Raw genomic sequence first — 6,988 nt, 5'->3', positions numbered from 1 at the left:
GCGGCGGCCGGTTGGCTGCGGGCGGCGGCGGGGTGACGTGGCGCGTGGGGATTGGTCGGGGTGAGGTGTCTGGCGGACATGTCCGGCTCGGGCGGATGTGTCCGGCGGCGCGAGGATGAAGATGGCTAGGGTTAGACCGGGATTTCGGGGGAGATGCACATATTTATATGTAGAAGGAGCTAGGAGAGTCCAAATGGGGAGCGGTTTTCGGCCACGCGATCATGATCGAACGACCGAGAGCATAGAGGTGAGTTTGCTGGGTTTTTGGCCATGTTGGAGGGGTGTTGGACTGCAAAGAGAAAGGGGGGTTTCGGGCTGCGCGGTTAACTGTTGGAGTACCAAACGAACTCCAAATGGCACGAAACTTGACAGGCAGTCTACCGGTGCTATACCAAGGCTGTTTGGCAAACCTCGGGCCATTCCGAGAAAGTTTAACACCCACTCACAACAGGAGACGAAAAGGGGAGCGCCGGAGGGCATAGGAGTGCCGGATCGTGAAACGGACAACGGGGAAAAGGCTCGGATGCATGAGACGAACACGTATGCAAAATGAAATGCCCATGATGACATGACAATATGCAACACACAAGCAAACGACATGACAACGATGGCGAATAACTGGCAGACACCTTGCGCAACGAAACCGGGGCGTTACAACACTCCTCCACTAACAAGAGATCTCGTCCCGAGATCTTAGGACCGAGACGGAAGAGAAAAGGGATGAGGTGAAACAAGAACTCAAGAGAAGAAGAAAAGAATTGAGAGCACTCAAGAAAAAGAGAGGAACGACGAGAATGACGAGAATAGAAAGTTCACGGAATCAGATAGACTATGAAACCACTCCGGTTAAAACGAGATAAGAAAAAGGAATAAGACTGAAAGGATTTAGGCAGCACTCCGGTTGAAACATGGAGGAATAGAACACGAGCTTGAGAGGATGGAATGATACTTGATGAAGGCATGACACAAAACCTCCGGAAAGAATTGGAAGAGAATGAAAAGAGCTTTGAAGGAAGGGTTGAACGGAGTTGTTGAGAAAATAAACAACGAAAGAATAAGCTTGATGTGGACTTATGGATAACGTCTCAAAATTTATGATCTGATAACCGACCACAAGCGGAAAAGATTAAATAACTAGGAAGAAAGAGGAAATGCAAAACTCCATTTCAAAAGAAAAAGGAGAATTAATTGCACTTCGAGATGCGAGAAGAAAAGATACTTGAACTCTACCAACAAAAATATTGATGAACTCTTGAACAATAAATTAAATCATAAAGAACCACCATGAAGAACTCCGGTAATGAAAGGATGATGAGATAAATAAAGGATGAAAGCATAGGATGAGCCTTGTGGTGATTTAGATGGAGGTTCCGACGAAATGGCTGAGGAAATTTGAACTCCAGAAAAGAAAAGATGAAAACACTTGGAACTAGAATTTATTCATCAAGAACAAACTCCGAAGGAAGGGATTATTCACTTGGATGGAATAAGAATAAGATTTATTGTATCCTTATCCTTCATCAAATTAAATTGATGACAAGCAATGGATTTGGCATACTACTTATTCTTCTTGAAAAGGATTGAGAAGAATATGGCGCAAAACTTGAGAAGGTCTTCATGAACCACCGGTAGGATTGGGAAGAACGAAAGATATAAAATGATAATCAAGGACAAATAATCTTGAATGAACCACCGTAAGAATTCGAAAATGACTGATGAAAGAGAATGAATCACCAGGAAGAAACAATATGTTTGAGGGGGATTTAGATGCAGAAGAACAAAGAGATCATGAGCTGATTAAAGAACACTTGAACGAAGTACCGGGATAATTAGAGGACGATGACTGGAATGATGGCCTCCGAAGAAAAGAAACTGGAAACAACTTCTGACAAACAGGGTAATTCGCGAGGATAACATGAAGCTAGAACCACGAATCTTTGAGAGAACGGACAAGGTTTAAAGGAAAAACTCTTCTTCGATCTTCAAAGCTGAGAAAGACGACGAGAAACACCACCGAAATTATTGAGATACTCTGGGAGAATGAAAATCGAAGAGGTTGAGGCAACCATGAAAAGAATTTGATCGCGATCTTGGAGAAGGCATGTGACTGATAAAATGCATTCTTACGTCACACTTGAAAAGAATTGAGAATAACCCCGGGAATTAGAAGAGTCAGGTAAGATCCTGGAAAAAGACCTATGGGTTAGGGCCCACTAATAGAAAAACACCGTTGAAAAGGAATGTTGAACAGATAAATGATGCTCCGGAAGAGTTGAACTATTTGAATGAGGTGACAACCTCGAATTAATTGGAACATAGACGAATCTCCTGAGATGTCTTGAACACTCCGGAAGGATAAACTGGCGAGAGGCGAACGAGCAGGGAAAACACTTGATCAGAGGGAAAAGAATGTGATCAACCCGAAAAAACATGAATTGAGTCCACCGGAGAAGAAAAGAGATGAAGAATGTCCACCGAGACGAGAATTCACCGGTTGAGATAATTTATGAAAGACTGAAGAGGCTCCACACGAATGAAATAGATGGTCGAGAGAGAGACAGACTCCGGGAAGAAAAAGGGGTGGGAGGGCGGGAAAACAAAGGCAACTTGGAAGGGGAACCGATGAATAACTTGAAGAGAAAACACTGGTTGAAAGAAAGCAAAGGCTTCACACGAGTAGGACGGATACTCGATTACGGACTCCGGTTCCAAGAAGAAGAGGGTTGGGCGGGTGGGAAAAGAAAACAACTGAGGATTGAACTCAAAGATGAAGAGGCTCGAGTCGACTTGACGAGAAATGCACCGGATGAAAAGAGCTGAGGAAGAACGATCGAAAAACCAACTGCGTGAACCTAAAGAAAAATTTGAAGGGGAAGAGAAGTAATTCAAAACACCTACGTCAAGATTCCTTACCAGAGTGACAAAGGGACTGAGGAGTAAAAAAAATTCCTACTCTCCGATATAACTAGACTCCGAAAACAATTTTCTTCTAGACTCAACAACGCCAAGCTACACGATCAATCAAGGGGGCTCCTAGGGTCGGTCGAGGCTCTGATACCAACTTGTCACGCCCAATATGCGACCCTATCCAAAAGGGACTCGAAGGTCCCACCAAGGATAGACCTGCATATTGAAACGCTTTTGCAAGGTGGATATCATTACATCAACATTACATAATAGATAGGGATACATACAAGAGGCATACAATGCCACACGAATACAACATCATCTTACAAGAACACCATCCGACTACGGATGAAACTCAAACAGAAACTCAAATGACATCCACCCTGCTAGCCCAGGCTGCCGACCTGGAACCTATCCCCTGATCGAAGAAGAAGCAGAAGAAGAACTCCAAATAAGCAAACATCGCTCTCGCGTCATGATCATCGTATAAACCTGTACCTGCAACTGTTGTTGTAGTAATCTATGAGCCACGAGGACTCAGCAATCCCATTACCATGGGTATCAAGACTAGCAAAGCTTAAAGGGAAAGGAAGGGGTAAAGTGGTGAGGCTGCAGCAGCGACTAAGCAAGTATGGTGGCTAACATATGCAAATAAGAGCGAGAAGAGAGCAAAAGGAACGGTCTCAACTAGTAATGATCAAGAAGTGATCCTGAACTCCTACTTACGTCAAACATAACCCAAAAACCATGTTCACTTCCCGGACTCCGCCGAAAAGAGACCATCACGGCTACACACACGGTTGATGCGTTTTAATTCGGATCTGATGTCAAGTTATCTGCAACCGGACATTAACAAATTCCCATCTGCCTATAACCGCAGGCACGGCTTTCGAAAGATTATACCCTGCAGGGGTGTCCCAACTTAGCCCATGATAAGCTCTCGCGATCAACGAAGGATATACCTTCTCCCAGGAAGACCCGATCAGACTCGGAATCCCGGTTTACAAGACATTTCGACAATGGTAAAACAAGACCAGCAAAGCCGCCCAATGCACCGACAATCCCGATAGGAGCTGCACATATCTCGTTCTCAGGGTAGCAGCGGATGAGACATCCTACGAGTAAAACCAGACCTCGAGTTTCCCCGAGGGGGCCCCGTAGTCTACTCGGTTCGGACCAACACTTAGACAAGCACTGGCCCGGGGGGGCTAAAATAAAGATGACCCTTGGGTTGGCCGACCCAAGGGAAAGGTATAGGTGGTGGTGAGGCAAATGGTAAAACCAAGGTTGGGCCTTGCTGGAGGACTTTTATTCAAAGCGAACTGTCAAGGGGGTCCCATAAATCACCCGACCGCGTAAGGAACACAAAATCCGGGAACATAACACCGGTATGACGGAAACTAGGGCGGCAAGAGTGGAACAAAACACCAGGCAAAATGCCGAGTCTTCCACCCTTTACCAAGTATATAGATGCATTAGTAATATAAGAGATATTGTGATATCCCAACCAAAATCCTGTCCACCATGGAGCAATCTTCAAGTTCACCTGCAACTAGCAACGCTATAAGAGGGGCTGAGCAAAGCGGTAACATAGCCAAGCAACGGTTTGCATAGGAAAGGTGTCAAAGGTTAGAGGTTCATGGCAATATGGGAGGCTTGATGAGCAAAAGATAGGTAGCGCAGCATAACGATAGAACGAAGCAACTAGCATAGCAATGATAGTAGTGAGATCCAGGGTAGCGGTCATCTTGCCTGAAATCCCGCAAGGAAGAAGAACGAGTCCATGAAGAAGACGAACGGATGAGGCCGAACCAAGCGTAGACGAACGAATCCTCACGATCGCAACGAAACAGGAACTATCGAGAAGAAACACACAACATAGTAAACACACCACACATGAACAAGACATGATGCACAACAAGCATGATGCAAGACAAAGCTACATGAAGCTACTCATGGCAAGAGATGATGCAAACAAGAGCAACACATCAAGGCAGGTTTAAATGAGGTCGGGAACAACATATAACAATTCCGGTAAGTCCTCATATGCAAATTTCGAAGTTGGTACAGATCTGAATAAACCTTATGTTCAAATTGTTAAACAGCAAGTTAAGATGCACCGAGATAATCTACACGAGATTCTAGTCAAGTTACATGTAAAGTTCATTTAATTCGGAGCTACGGCCTAGAAGATATGAGCAAAACAAGTTAAACATGGCATTGATGCAAAATGCATTCAAACATCAAGCAAAACACCTCAAAACAAGGATGCAACATGATAATATGGAACTACATGCAACTCTAAGCAAGTTTCGTATAGAGCACACTCAAAACAGAGCAACGGTTCAACACACACACATGAAACAAGTTTAAAGGACAAGCTGTCCAAAACAGCAACTAGGCATATTGCAAGCATCAAAACAACATGCTACAACATCTCAACAAGAAAACAAAAGGCATGGACACGATGTACAGGTAAAGCATACCAAAACATGAACACTGAGCTATCTCCAGAAATCACTAGAACATGCTCAAACACACATGGCAAGATTGCAAATAATAACAGTTCAGATTTTGCAGAAAATAACATCAGGTTGCAATGTTCAGAGCTATCAAACAACGTGTTATAGGAACATATCATGGCAAAGAAAAGCATGGCATGATACTACTAAATGCATAGAACAAAAGTCCCTTACTGACCATGAGCCAAAAAGGAACAGAAAATGTGATGGCACCCATGTAAACATAGCAAGTTATAATACAGATTCAAACATGACAGAAACAGAATTATGAAGGCATGTAGATGAGCTTGTACCACTCACCACAGAGCAAAACATGGCATGGAAAGGCAACCAATAGTAAGAAGGCATGTTTGTGAAGCTAAGCATGGCAAGAGCAAGTTCATAGGGTACATGGATCACTAGAAAAACACATGGCAACAACTGAACTTAATGTTAACAGGCTGACAGCAACATTATCAAGCAACTTTGAAGCAAGATATGAACAAGCTACAACAAGCTATAAATGCAACCAGGGGCATGGATGGATAGAGCATGACATGTAGAACAAAACATATTTAGTGAACATCTCCAAATTATGCATAGAATGAGTTGTAGCAGCAGGTTTACATAGCATCACGAAATAACAGATTCAGCCTAGCAAATAGTAACAGCAAGTACACTACTTAACAAGGTCGATTCACTCACCACAAGTAATTGCATGACAAGATAAGCATAGCATCATCAATAAGACATGTTTATGAAACAAACCAAGGCAAGAACAAGTTCATAGCATGCAAGGATCAACTACAACAACCTTGGCAAAATTGAATAACATGTACACAATCTGCCAGGAAACATTTTCTAGAAAAAGTAGAGCACGAAAATGACATGCTAGACTACTCCATAATTGCCAACAGGACCATGAATGGATAGACAATAACTATATGTTTAAAACATCCTTACTGAAGTATCTCAAAATATGCATGGATCTCTCTGTAGCATCATGTTTACATGGGATCAAAATAACAGTAGAACAGGGACTAAAATCAGCATCATCACGATGCCTAGTTTAATGATTGTGCTAGTCACCACATTAATCACAAAAATACATGGTAAGCACCTCTGTAAAGAAGACATAGCATAGATCAAAACACATGTAGACATCAACCTCATAAGATGCACACATCAAACATGGCAAAAATGACAAAAGTGCAAGTTCTGTTAACAGACAGCAGAAAACATCCTGAAGCACTCTTGCAATGATGATTCAGGCATCAAGATGAGCTCAAATAAACATGATGCAATGGAATTAAATGAATTACTCATTGAGATGAACAATTTGACATATTACACGCACGAAACGGAGCTACGGATGCAGAGATACAATGCGATGAACATGGCATGATTATGTAAAATATTCGGGACTCGGACGAATTTTTGGGGAAGGGGAAAGTCAACCTCGGATCTGGATCGGGCTCGCCGAAGAAGAAGAGGGTCGCGGTGGCCGGAGCAGAGGGGCGGCGAGCTCGCTTGCGGGATGGCGGAGGGCGGCGCCGGCAAAGGGCGGCGGGGCGCGGCCG

The sequence above is a fragment of the Triticum dicoccoides genome, chromosome 2B, assembly GCF_002162155.2.
Source record: "Triticum dicoccoides isolate Atlit2015 ecotype Zavitan chromosome 2B, WEW_v2.0, whole genome shotgun sequence".
NCBI lineage: Eukaryota > Viridiplantae > Streptophyta > Magnoliopsida > Poales > Poaceae > Triticum > Triticum dicoccoides.
The sequence above is the reverse complement of the archived record's forward strand: the minus strand, read 5'-3'. Positions refer to the sequence as shown.